The sequence below is a fragment of the Hyaena hyaena genome, unplaced genomic scaffold, assembly GCF_003009895.1.
Source record: "Hyaena hyaena isolate Hyena2069 unplaced genomic scaffold, ASM300989v1 scaffold_98, whole genome shotgun sequence".
In the NCBI taxonomy this organism is placed as follows: Eukaryota; Metazoa; Chordata; class Mammalia; order Carnivora; family Hyaenidae; genus Hyaena; species Hyaena hyaena.
This window is the reverse complement of record NW_024080730.1, coordinates 2,969,075-2,982,462: the sequence shown is the minus strand read 5'-3', so window position 1 is coordinate 2,982,462 and position 13,388 is coordinate 2,969,075.

The window sequence follows — 13,388 nt, the reverse complement described above, 5'->3', positions numbered from 1 at the left end:
GCTTTCTGCTCGTCTCATCTGGCCTCTGCTCCCCTTTTCCTGGCATTGTTTAGATAAATAGAATTTTGTGGTTCATTTTCTCTCCTTTCCCGACTTGACAGCTATACCTCTTTGTTTTGTTAATTTGGTTGCTTAAGACTTAGTAGTAAAGACTTTGGTCTTATTCCAGCCTGGCTTCGAGCCCCATCACACCCGCTGATGTGTGAGAACCTCACAATCACATACTTCAGGTTCTGTCTCAGTTCTGTGTTAGGTATTTTTTTTTCTACATACCTTATAAGCCCCCCCCCCAATACATTTTTTTTGGTTCGTTTAAAGAGTCAGTTGCCTTTTAAAGAGGTTTAAACGAGAAAAGGCATGTAGTTGCGCCCATGATTATCATTTCCAATTGTCTTCATTCTCTTGTGTCATTTCATATTTTTATCTGGTTATCATTTCCTTCTGCCCGAAGTCTCTCCTTTAACATTTTCTACGCGGAAGGCTTGCTGGTCATGAAGTGTTGCAGCTTCTATATGTGTGGAAATTCTTTATCTTTGAAAGATGATTTCACTGGTCATAAAATTCTAGTTTTGCCTTTTTTCCTTTTAGTGCAGCCAAGATGTTCTTCCATCGTCTGCTCACGTGTATTGTTTCCAACCAGAAATCTGCTGTCATTCTTAAGTGTGATTTTTCAGATGCAAAAGGCTTTATGTTTTTAACTCTTTGTCTGCTTTTTGGCTTTTTTCTCTTTGTCTTTAGTTTTGATTTATTACAATGTGGCTCGGTGTAGTTTTCTTTATGATTCTTGTGCATGGATTTCATTGAGATTCTTGAGTTTGTGGGTTTATAGCTTTTATCAAATTTGTGTTCTATACATTTTCAAACAATTTTTCTGTACCCCCTCCCCATTTTGTCAGGGACTTCGGTGATATATCCATTACGCTGCTTGAAGTTGTTTCATAGCTTGCTGCTAATCTGTTCTTTTATTATGATTTGTTGTTATTTTCTCTGCATGTTTCATTTTGCTATATCTTCAGTCTTGCAAATTGTTTTTTTTATCTGATATCTAACTTGCCACTAATCTCATCTGGTGTCTTTTTCATTTCAGATATTATAGTTTTCTTTCTTGGAAGTTTGATTTATTTAGTTTTTGTCTTTCAAGAACATAAAGGATGTAGGTCAGGGGCGCCCAGGTGGCTCAGTCGGTTAAGTGTTCGACTTCAGCTCCGGTCATGATCTCACGGTTCATGAGTTCGAGCTCTGCGTTGGGCTCTGTGCTGACAGCTCAGAACCTGGAGCCTGCTTTGGATTCTGAGTCTCCCTCCCTGCCCCTCCCCTGCTCATGCACTCTCTCTCTCTCTCTCTCTCAAAAATAAATGTTAAAAAAATTAAAAACAAAAAGATTGTAGGTCATATACATTTTAGTGCCTTGCCTGCTAATTCTAATATCTGTATCAGTTTTGGGTTAGTTCTGATTGGTCAATATTCCCTTATCATGGGTCTTATTTCCCTGTTTCTTTGTGTACCTGGTAACCTTTCATTGTTTGATTAGCTTATTGATATTTTTTTATGGCTAAACTTTGTGAATTGTGAATTTTTTGTCCCAAGTCTGCATATTTTTGAATCTGTATGAATATTCTTAAAAATTTTTTTTAACATTTTATTTATTTCTGAGAGAGAGAGAGAGAGAGAGAGCGTGAGTAGGGGAGGGGCAGAGAGAGAGGGAGACACAGAATCTGAAACAGGCTCCAGGTTCTGAGCTGTTAGCACAGAGCCCGATGCGGGGATCGAACCCACGAACCGTGAGATCACGACCTGAGCCGAAGTCGGACGCTTAACCGACAGAGCCCCCCAGGCGCCCCTCTGTACAAATATTCCTGACCTTTGTTCTGACCTTAAAAAGTGGTCCTTTCCAGCCTTGCCGTCAAGTGTGTGTTCAGTGGAGCCGTGGAAGCACTTAGTCTTGGCCTGGATATTCCCAGTCTGGAGGCCACGAGGTTCTCCAGGCTGACTGGTGAGAACGGCACTGTTCCGGGGCCCGTGCGGGGGACCCGTGTGGTCGCCTCTAGCCCTTCGGGTGCCGCCTTGCCCAGCCCCTGGAGGGCTTGTCACACGCATGCGTTGATCCCGTGCCCTGGAACGTCAGTGGGTCCACCTCGATTGTCTCCTGCCCCTCGTGGTTTCCTGTCTGGCCTTTTGAAGCACAATTTTTTCATATATTTGTAGCTTCTCCCGGTGGCTCTGGGCAGGAGGCCTCACCTGGGCGTGGAGCTCGCTCTCCTCTGTGTATCGTCACCGCCTCTCTCCGCCTGCTTTCAGCCTGTCCCTCCCCTGCTCTTACCGCTCTCTGTTCGCCCCCCTCTGTGCTCTCTCTAGATCCCTCTCTCTGCCTCCCTGTCCCCGTGACCACCGTCGGCAGCCGTGGCTTCCCAGTCACGACCTTTGTGGTCCAAGCATCATCAGTTCTGCATTTTCTGGAGAGAACTGTCTTGCCCCCGTCTGCTCACATGGGACCCCCTGGCCCCGCATGGTCCCCTCACCTGGGCCTGTTTGTTTGCTCTTCTGAGCGTGGCCTCAGTGGGATGAGGGCTCAGGAGGCCGTCCCTTTCCCTGTCGCTCTGTCCCTCCCCCACTCACACTGTCTCTGTCTCTCTCAAAATAAATACATGAACCTAAGTTAAAAAAAAAAACAAAACAGGGGCGCCTGGGTGCCTCAGTCCGTTAAGCTTCCGACTTCGGCTCAGGTCATGATCTTACGGTTCGTGGGTTGGAGCCCCGTGTCGGGCTCTGTGCTGACAGCTGCTTCGGGTTCTGTGTCTCCCTCTCTCTCTGACCCTCTTGCATTCGTGCTTTGTTTCTCTGTGTCTCAAAAATAAGCATTACAAAATTTAAAAAAAAAGGGTGCTCTGGGAAGGGTGGTCAGGGAAGAGGAGGGAGGAGAGGAGGGATGACAGGCAGATAGAACAGTGGGTGCTCCCTTTGCTCGGGGCGGGGGCTGCGGCAGGCTGTAGCACGGTGAGGTCGGGACCGCCATCCGGAGGGGCCTCCCTGCACCCTGCCGTGAGCGCTCCGTGTGGGGCGCGTCATGCCCTCTCTTGGCCGGCCTGTCCTGATGTTCGGGGCTGGGCAGGAGGACACGTCTTCTTGTTTAAAATGATACACCCAGGGGCGCCTGGGTGGCTCAGCCGGTTGAGTGTCTGACTTCGGCTCAGGTCCTGATCTCGCGGATCGTGTGTTCAAGCCCCACGTCGGGCTCTGTGCTGACAGCTCAGAGCCTGGAGCCTGTTTCGGATCCTGTCTCCCTCGCTCTGCCCCTCCCCTGCTCATGCTCTCTCTCTCTCAAATATAAATAAACATTAAGAAACAATTAAATGATACATCCAGCTAGTGAACTGTTAGAGAAGACATGTTTTCGCAGATAAACCTTCATAAAGACAAAATCTGAAAAGTGTTTGGAGAGTCATCATTTCATGTGAGTGGAAGCTGGCGTTCCACCAGATGTGACCAAGTCTCGCTGTCATGTTGCATACGTGGGCGTCTTGTGATGTCCAGCAACGTCTGGAAAGTAAAATACAGCATTTGTTACTTTTTACATATTCCTTCAAACGTATTTGCGTTGCCTTCTGTGCAGCACAGTCACTACCTTGCTTGTTCTCATATAGATTTTCACACAATTTACGTTCCGTTGAGAACATAATCTAAATAATTAAAAACCTAATATATCCACGCGCACAGAATATGGATGGATTTTTCATCAAAACAGAAAGGGAAATAAATTTATGCAATTTTGGGTAAGATTCCAAAAAGGACAGCTACTGAACAATAGTTCAAACGACCCACGAAAAGGCAAAATACAAGTTAAAATTCCCGAGCATGGTAATTTCAAATCGCTATCACTTAAAACGAAACATTTAATTTCTGCTTCCTGAAAAATTAATTTCACTGAGTCTTTTTTATGAAACTAGGGCGGGTGGTCAACAGAGGACCCAGCATTTCCTGTGCGTGTTCCATTTAGAGTTCTGTGCGCCCGCGCTCTGGAGGCATACGGGGTCTTCAGTGTCCTCGGCTGTTGCTCAGACACCCCGTGGCACTGTGTGAACACAGCCCACCTTAGAGACGTGGCAGGCTCGGGTTCAGACCACCACACAGGAGCGAATACTGCCACAGAGCCGGGCAGGCAAATGCCTCAGTTTCCCGGTGCATATAAACATTAGGTTCGCGCTAGGCCACACGCTCTGTTAAGTGTGCACCAGCATCGTGTCTAAAAAACAATGTGCAAACTTTCACTAAAGAATACTTTGTTGCAGGGCGCCTGGGCGGCTCAGTCAGTTAAGCATCTTGCTCTTGATTTTGGCTCAGGTCACCATCTCCTGGTTTGTGAGTTCCAGCCCTATGGTGGGTTCTGCGCTGATAGTGCGGAGCCTGCTTGGGATTCTCTCTCTCCTTCCCTCTCTGCTCACCCCTCTCAAAATGAGTAAACTTAAAAAAAATACTCTGCTGCTAAAAAATGCTAGCCATCATCTGAGCTCTCAGTGAATCTTATTTAAAAAATTTTTTTTACATTTATTTTTGAGGGACAGAGTAAGACAGTGTGTGAGTGGGGGAGGGGCAGAGAGAGAAGGAGACGCAGAATCTGAAACAGGCTCCAGGCTCTGAGCTGTCAGCACAGAGCCCGACGTGGGGCTCAAACCCATGAACCGCGAGATCATGACCTGAGCTGAAGTTGTACGCTTAACCGACTGAGCCGCCCAGGCGCCCCTCAGTGAATCTTAATCATAGATCGCAGTCACTATAACAGAATAATGATGAAAATTTTGAAATGTTGCAAGAATTGCTGAAATGTGATTATGGATGCAGAAAATGAGCAAATGCTGTTGGAGGTATGGTGCCAGGAGACTCGCTCGATGCAGGGTCACCGCAGAACTTCCGTTTGTGAAAGATGTGGCGTCCTTGAAGGGCAATAAAGCAAAGTGCACCTGTAATTCCTTCCGGGACCGGGGACTGGGAAGTCCAGAAAAGTCCTTGTACCAGAAGTGCTGTGACCCTCATTGGCCGGTCTCTTACCTGAGCACTTCCCCTGCTCACACCATCCTGCCCGTCAGTCTGTCCATCCGTCCGTGCGGCATTGGAGGAGGGGGACACAGGTCAGTGGGGGCGACAGGAGGGTGGCTCCCTGCAGCAGTCCCGGGGAGGCTCCGTGCTCTGGCCTGTGCTGGGCCCCGAGACCCTGGCGGGGCTGGGTATGGGCTCAGCCAGGGAGGGCATCCCAGGGGGCTGCTCACCGAGAAGAGATCTCTGCTCCCGAGAAGAGCCAGACGAGAGGGTCACAGGTGTCACCCGTTCCCTGGCCAGAACCTGTATCTTCTGCTCCAGGTCTCGGACCGGGAGCCCCTGGACAGGCTGAGCTTAAGGGGCCCGAGCACGGACCCCTCTGGGTCCACAGGTCCCGCCGTGGGGTCTGACCAGGCTGCCCAGGATGGACTCTTGAGCCTGGTGCGTGGATGCCACTGTCCACACTGGGGCGGGGGGCAGCGGGCCGTCCTGGGGAGAGGGTGCAGGAAGGGCGTCTCCCGCCAGGAGGTTGGCACAGCTGTTCTAAACTCCCCAGAGGCGAGAGGTCTTTCCTCCAGACCCTCTCTCAGGAAGGTCAAAGTCGTGGGCACAGAGGACAGACAGAGTCCCACAGCCGTGGCAATAATAGGAATTAAAGGAAACCCATCCTCGGCTTAAATACTGTCATTACCGGTGACAGCAGGCCCGGGGGTGGCCGCAGCCCCACCCACCGTGAGACAGGTGTGCTGAGCCAGTCATGTGGTGGCAGAAGCTGGCAGGCCCCTGTTGGGACCAGGAATTGTGAAAGCGTTTTCCTCAGACACATCGCAGCTTTCAGATCCCGGTGGCATTCCGGTTCCCCCCCGAGTTCTCAGAGCCCTGTCATTGTGGTCGATGCGCCCAGTTCCCAGACCCAGTAATTAGACTTGGCCCTGGTAACTCATCGTCTGCAAGGTGTGTCTGCCCCGCGCGAGGGCCCCCCGACGGTGCTGCCCCGGCTGGGGCCGCCAGCCTCCCCGCCAGCCCGCGGTGGGGACTCGGCCGATGCTTCCTCGGTGGCAGGTCAGCGTGCGTCGGGCAGGAGGCAGGCCGTGCCGCCACCCCTGCGCTTTCCCGGTGCGGGGCCAGAGCCCGCGGGGGGCAGGCCGGCTAGCGGGCTGGGCCGGGTCGTGCTCCTGGCTCCGCGGCGCCTGCCCGTCCAGGCTGCGCAACCAGATCGTGAGAGCCGGGGACTGGGAGCCAGCGGGGCTTTTCCCTGGTGGCTCAGGGCCCAGGGGAGACAGGACGCTTGCCTGAGGAAGGAGCAGCGATGCGCGTGTTAGTGGGGTGGGGGCAGGGGTCTGCGGGAGCCCTGCCCCGCCAGCTCCGCCTCCTGTAAGCCGCGGGCTGCTGTAAAATTGAGGTCCAGGCTTTAAAAGCATATACAAGTACATCCATAAATGCCCATAGTTTGCAGCCTGCCTGGTGCCCCCATCTGCCGCCGTGGGGAAGAGGGCTGTGCCCTGGTGCCCAGACGGGAGGGAACTGACCCGAGCCCCTCCCCGGGCCACACACCGCTCTGCCCTCCTCACGGGCAGTTCGGCCTCGAAGCTCTTTGGCATATGGCGGGGGGGCCAGGGGGTGTTGGCTTGGGGGATTCCTGGGTGCGGTTCCAAGGGCACCTCTGGCGCCCGCCTGTCCTGTCCGGCTGCCCAGCTGACGTGCCCTCCCTGGTGGTGTCGCAAAGGGCTGGGGCTGGGCCAGGTCCCTTGCTGGCGGCCCTCATCTAAGTCAGGAGCAGTAATGACAGCCTCCTGCCGACCACACTCTTGTGAGGCTGGAGTGCACTAACTCTGAGAGCCAAGCGCCTGGGGTGGGCATGCATCGGCCCGTCCGGAAGCATCATCTGTGCCCGGACCACACTGGGCGCCCCTTGGCCTTGCCTGTGTGGCTCCTTTCAGAATCTGGAGGAGATTTGGTCGATTAGGGACTTGTGTCTGAAAAACCATTAAGAGGCCGATCCTAGGTTATGGTCATTGGATTTTTACAGTTACTGTTTATTAAAAACATGGTGACCAAACAGAAAGGTAGAAAAACCTAATAACAATTATTATTTATTTTATCTTTTTTAATTGTCAATTTTTTAAGGTTTTATTTATTTTTGAGAGAGAGAGAGTGCGCGCGTGCGCGAGTGCAAGCGAGCAAACGGGAGAGGCAGAGAGAATGAGACACAGAATCCAAAGCAGCTCCAGGCTCTGAGCTGTCAGCACAGAGCCCGATGCGGGGCTCGAACCCACGAACCGCGAGATCATGACCTGAGCTGAAGCTGGATACTTAACTGACTGAGCCACCCAGGCCCCCAATTATTTATTTTGTAAATGTTTATTTATTTATTTCGTGTGAGAGAGAGAGACAGTAAGAGTGTGGGGGAGGGGCAGAGAGAGAGGAGAGCGAGGGAGGGAATCCCAAGCAGGCTTAGTGCTGCCACCACAGAGCCCGTCCTGGGACTTGAGCTAACGATGGTGGGATCATGACCTGAGCTGAAACCAAGAGCCAGACGCTTACCTGACTGAGCCACCCGGGCGCCCCAAATACTGCATCAAAGTATAATCCATTCATTATTCATTACTTAGGCTTTTTTAAAAGTTTACATGTTTTATAAAACAACTACATTGTCCCCACGTTTTAAGATTTTGTCATGTTCATATTTCCCTTCCACTTTTCTTTCTTTAGAGAAGAGAATCTCTCTGGGAGCTCAGCCGCGTTCTGTCCCATCTGCTGGTGTGAACTGTGGTTCCACACCCGCTCCCGTGTGCCGTTATAGCCACACCTGTCTGCTGGTCTGGTCTTGGCCGGAGGGTGCTGAGCTTGATGGGAGGACTCGGGGAAGCAGGGAAGGGGTTTGGGGGGACGGGACGGAGGGGACAGACCTCCTTCATCCACAGACACAGTGGGGATGGGAACGGATGTGTTATTTGGGATAAGATCAGCTGGGTAGGTGGGTGAGACTTTCCCCTGCCTTCTCAGCTGCTCTTTCTGGCCCCCAGGCCCTCACTCTCCATCCCGGAGCTCATGGCTGTCACTGACAGTGAGCAATTGCAAACCATGCGTGTGACAGCCTGGGCACCCCCGGCGTTTGGTGCCGGTTCCTGTGGCCACAACTGTGATCCTGGGCTTCCACGTCAGCACACAGTCTCTGTGCAGCCCCCTGGGGTCTCCCTGCTTTGAGGATGAATGATGAACGAATGTGAAACATTTGAGTGTGTGACGTAAAGGAGTCACATAATCCTCCTGCCGGCTTGTCGCATATATCGGGTGCTGTTGGAATTCACTGAGCAAAAACCCTTTTCTGCCTTTATACACACACACGCACACACACACACACACACACACACACACAATGAGCGTGTGTACATTTAACCAGGATTTTTAAAAGAATTTTTAACGTTTATTTATTATTTTTTTATTATTTTTTTAAGGTTTTTTTTTTTATTTATTTATTTTTATTTATTTCTAGGAGAGAGAGAGACAGCGTGAGCAGGGGAGGGTCAGAGAGAGAGGGAGTCACAGACTGAAACAGGCTCCAGGCTCTGAGCTGGCAGCCAGCACAGAGCCCGACGCGGGGCTCGAACCCATGAACTGTGAGATCATGACCCAAGCGAAACTCGGACGCTTAACCGACTAAGCCATCCAGGTGCCCCATAACGTTTATTTATTATTGATAAGAGAGAGACAGAGCATGAGCAGGGGAGGGGCAGAGAGAGAGGGAGACACAGAATCCGAAGCAGCTCCAGGCTCTGAGCTGTCAGCACAGACCCGACGTGTGGCTCAAACTCACAAACCGCAAGATCATGACCTGAGCCAAAGTCAGACACTCAACTGACTGAGCCACCCAGGTGCCCCCATAACCACGATATTTATTTGTAGTCTTCACAGGCCTTGCTGCTTGAACATGATAGTCACCTCCGGCCACAGGGTGCTTTATGTTTTCTTATTTTTAAAAAAAATTTATTTATTTTTGAGAGACAGAGACAGAGACACCAAGCATGAGCAGGGGAGGGTCAGAGAGAGAGGGAGACACAGAATCCGAAGCAGCTCCAGGCTCTGAGCTGTCAGCACAGAGCCCGACGCAGGGCTCGAACCCATGAACTGTGAGATCATGACCTGAGCCGAAGTCGGATGCTTAACCAACTGAGCCCCCAGGCGCCCCTATTTTCCTTGCTAACAGGCACCCCAGGAGGGTGGGTGAGAGAAACACGTTCTGGGGGGCAGTGCATGTTACCCAGAGGTCGGTGTGCCGGAATGTTTGTCCAGGGGTGGGGGGCTGACCTTTCCTCCCCTGACCCGGCACTGACTTTTCCGAGCGAGGTTGGGTTTTGCGCATTGCAGCCTTCACAGCCTGCCCTGCCTGCCTCACTGTGGGGTGAAGAACCTGTGCGGCCCCTCCGACCCCCACGGTGTCGCCTGATAAAATGCAGGGCACCCAGTTCTGTCTGAATCTCAGATGATCAATGAAGTTTTTCGTGGAAGCGTGTCCCCTTCAATATTTGGGAAATATTTACAGTAAAACGTATTTGTTGCTGATCCGAAATGAAACGTGGGGGGCGCCCTCTCTGTCGCCTGCTGCCCTGCGCGGGGCTAGGAATTAAATGTTTTCCCAGGTCTCTGCCCTGAGCGCCTGGGCCGTCCCGCAAAGGCCGGGGGTGTAGGTGGCCCCCTTTTCCTCTTCAGACCCACCCGACCTTCAGACCCACCCGGGGTGGCCTCCTGCACCCACACTTTGGTGGCAGATGCATCGTTTGTCATTGTCACCCTTGGCCAATGTGATCACCCCCGGGTCAATGTGAGGGGCTAGGCGGTGCCCTTGTGGCGGGGGCCACGTGCGGGGGTTGGGGGGCCGCGTGTGGAGGTCTGGGGGCTGTGTGTGGAGTTGGGGGGCCGCGTGCGGGGGTTGGGGGGCTGCGTGCGGGGGTCTGGGGGCCGAGTGCCGAGTCGGGGGGCTGCGTGCGGGGGTCGGGGGGCCGCAGTAGCTCCTGGGACCTGGGAGCCCCTTCCTCTTCGGGCTGTCGGTTCTGTTTCTGGAGTTGAGTTTGATCTTAGTTGGGTGGTGTGATCATCATCGAGTCCCGTCCCGCCCTCTTAAGTCTTCTGGAAATTAAACCTCCATGGGGGTTGTGTCCACTTTACGGTTCAGACCTGCGTGTCTGTGATGGTCACCAGGCTGGTGGGTCCAGCTGCAGACATGTTCTGTGGCTAGTGAGGTGACATTAGGGACAACGAGTTCCCAGTGAGTGTCCTGGCCAAGTGTCTCCCTGAATCTGCCCCCCCGCCCCCGGCCCTCCTTGAAGCTACATGCAGACCCGGGGACGCTGCGGGCGCCCCTGCCCTCCGGCCGTGGCCGAGTTCACCCTGCTGTCCAGCTGCCTCGAGGCCTGTGCTATAGCCCCTCTGCCCACTTCTCCTTGTCCACTGAGCACCCACGTGTCCCCACGGCTGGGGGGGTGGTGGTGAATAAACAAAGCCCCCAATGCACCCGGACGCTGAAATACTGCCTGAGCGAGGAAGCGACCCTGGGGAACGGCTCACACCGCGGCTGCGGGGGGCTTTCGAGGGGAAGAGCCAGGGCGGGCCTAGATGGGGAGCAGTGCCCTGGCTGCTACTTGAGGAAGCGGAGGTGGAGTCCTGGGTGAGCCCCCCGAGGAAGTAACCTGGGGGCTCGGAGCGCCCCGCCTTCTCTCAGCAGTCTGCCCTTGAACTGTCTCAGATGGGCGTGCGCCGTGCCAGGTTCTGCTGGGGGCTGCCCACTGCCCGTCTTCCAGATGCTGTGACCCGACGCCCGACCGTGAGCTTCCCGGGACCAGCGCCCACCCTTCGTGGGGAGAGCTGGCGGCCCGTGTGCCTGGATGGCCCCCTTAGCCTCCGCCTGTGACTGGCTTCCCATAAACCTGCTGGCGTCCCTCCGCGTTAGACAGGGATCCCCTGCTGTCCTGTGAGTGTGAGGCCACCGTCGCCGTGTCCTCTTTGCGTCTCTTGGTCCCCGTGGGGTTCGGAAGCAGCACAGGCAGGCGGGGAGGAGGGGAGGAAGCAGTTCTTTATCAGAGCAGAAGGTCCTCTGGGCTAACTTACCCCCATTCGGGCAGGAAGCAGCACCCCGGGAGCCTCGAGTGACAGACGGACCCCACGCCCCATCCATGCTTAGTGTGGAGGCGTGAGCACCGCCTCCCCCGCTTGCCCTCGCCCCCAGGAAAAGGCAGGTGTGCATCTCTGCGCCTGTGCCCCTGCTGAGCTCTTCCAGGTGCAGGCGGGGCCCCTACGCTTCTCCTTGCCGTCCCTGGTGAGCTGCCGAGACCCTGTCCGCCCCGATTCACCCCGAAGTTCTGGTGCTGCTGCTGTTCGAGTAACTTCTCTGCAGCCAGGGCAGAGAACGGCTGTTCTAGAAGAAACAGTTCATTGGAGCCTGGGACATAGTTGCAAATAACGAAGTGTATATGGTTATTTGGTATCTTTACAAGTGATCGTTTATGTTACTTATTATAACATAATTACTCATGTACAATATAGATGTAACTGTATGTTGTTATATGATTTCACATTCTGGTTGTGACCGTATTCTGTATCACAAAGGCTGTACATAGCGCATACTGTGTAATTACGCCAGGCACTTATTTTTGCACATGGGTAGATGGTGAATGCAGGAATGAGCACACTGCTCGTGGTTGTGGCCAGGCTGGTGGGGTCCCTGCCGGGGGGGAGCCAGGGACACCCAGATCCTGACCCCGACCGCTGCCGTCTCGTCCCTGACCAGAGTTTACACTCCTCTGGTTGGTGGGGGGATCACGAGGCTCAGATCACAGGGTCACCTGGTGGCTACAGAAACACCCATTGGCTCTGACATTTTAATTCGGAATCTCACGGGCGTTAACTTTGGAGATTTTAACTGAAGAGATACAATCTTCCTGGGCGATTTGGATGATCTGTTGTTTGAGATGTTTCACTGGCTGGTGACCCTCTGTGGGTGGCCTACAGGAGACAGTGGGGGGCCAGGGTGAATGGGTGATGACATTGTGGTCCGACTCTCAAACTCATGGTGTGAGTGACTGCCACCAACGAGGGAGCCTGAGCAGACCTGGAGGGTTCCTGGGGGTCCCGCTGCAGCCCCCATCACCGCCAGAGCCTCCCGATGGTCACCATAAGCCAGAAATGTGGGTTTTCGTATGAAATCATTAAGTTTGCAAACATTTGGGGTGCGTGGGTGGCTCAGTCGGTTAAGCGTCCGACTTCGGCTCAGGTCATGATCTTGCAGGTTCGTGGGATTGAGCCCCGCGTTGGGCTCTGTGCTGACAGCTCGGAGCCTGGAGCTGCTTTGGATTCTGTGTCTCCCTCTCTCTCTGACCCTCCCTCACTCACACTCCGTCTCTCTCTGCCACTTACCAGCTTGCACCCCACCTGAGCCTCCCTGGGTCATAAAACACAAGAGTGGGGGCCGTGCACCCCAGCACTTGCCAGGCCTGGAGCCCAGGCCAGACAGCAGGTGCGCTCCTCTGTCCCCCTCCCTCCTGCAAATGGCTGGGTACTTTGTTGTGGGGTCCTCATGTATGGGGGCTCCTTCATGCTCACAGCCGTGCCCTCCGTGGGAAGAGGCCAGGACTTAACCAGCCCGTCCCTGAACGATCCGGGTGGCCCACATCCCTGGGTGCTCGGGACAGCCCTGAGTTTGCAGAGAAGAATCTGCCCACGTTGTGTGTGCACGGGCCTCGACCTCCTTCCCGTGGAAGTGGTGTGGGCTGCTTTGGCGTGGCACCCCTGTTCACACCGGCTTTTCTCCTGGCCTTTCCAGAGCCCTGCCCACAGAGATGGTGTGTCACTGGGCAGCCCCCTTCCAGGGTTAGGGCTGCATCCTTCTCTGCCCCTCAGCAGCCGCGGTCCCAGGGCCAGGCTGCGCCCCGCCCTGGTCTTAGCTGGGAGCCCCACTTGTTGGTAGGAAGGCTGCATTTTCAGCTGCCACAGACCCTTGGGGACCCCTGGGTCTCCCCGCATCAGCCTGCTCATCAGACTTTGGGCTCTACCAGAGTCCTGGGCCCGGGGACGATCTCCCTTCTGAGCCTGGCCTTGCCTTTCTGTGCTATTTTTACACGATACCTATCACTGCTCTGTGTTTGAGGCAGAGGGTTATTAAAACACGAACTTGGTACTGTTGTGACCGGAAGCCTGCATTTCGTCCTCTCCTGCTGCTCTGTCTTCATAGAAAAACAAAAGGGAGCTCTTCCCTCTTACCCTGGGAGGCTCCGAGCTGCCCCCGTGGCTCCTCGGTTAATCCCTCTGAGCTTTGGTCACGGCCACGGCTAGTCAGGGCTCCTTCCGTGTGCTGGGTTTCCCAG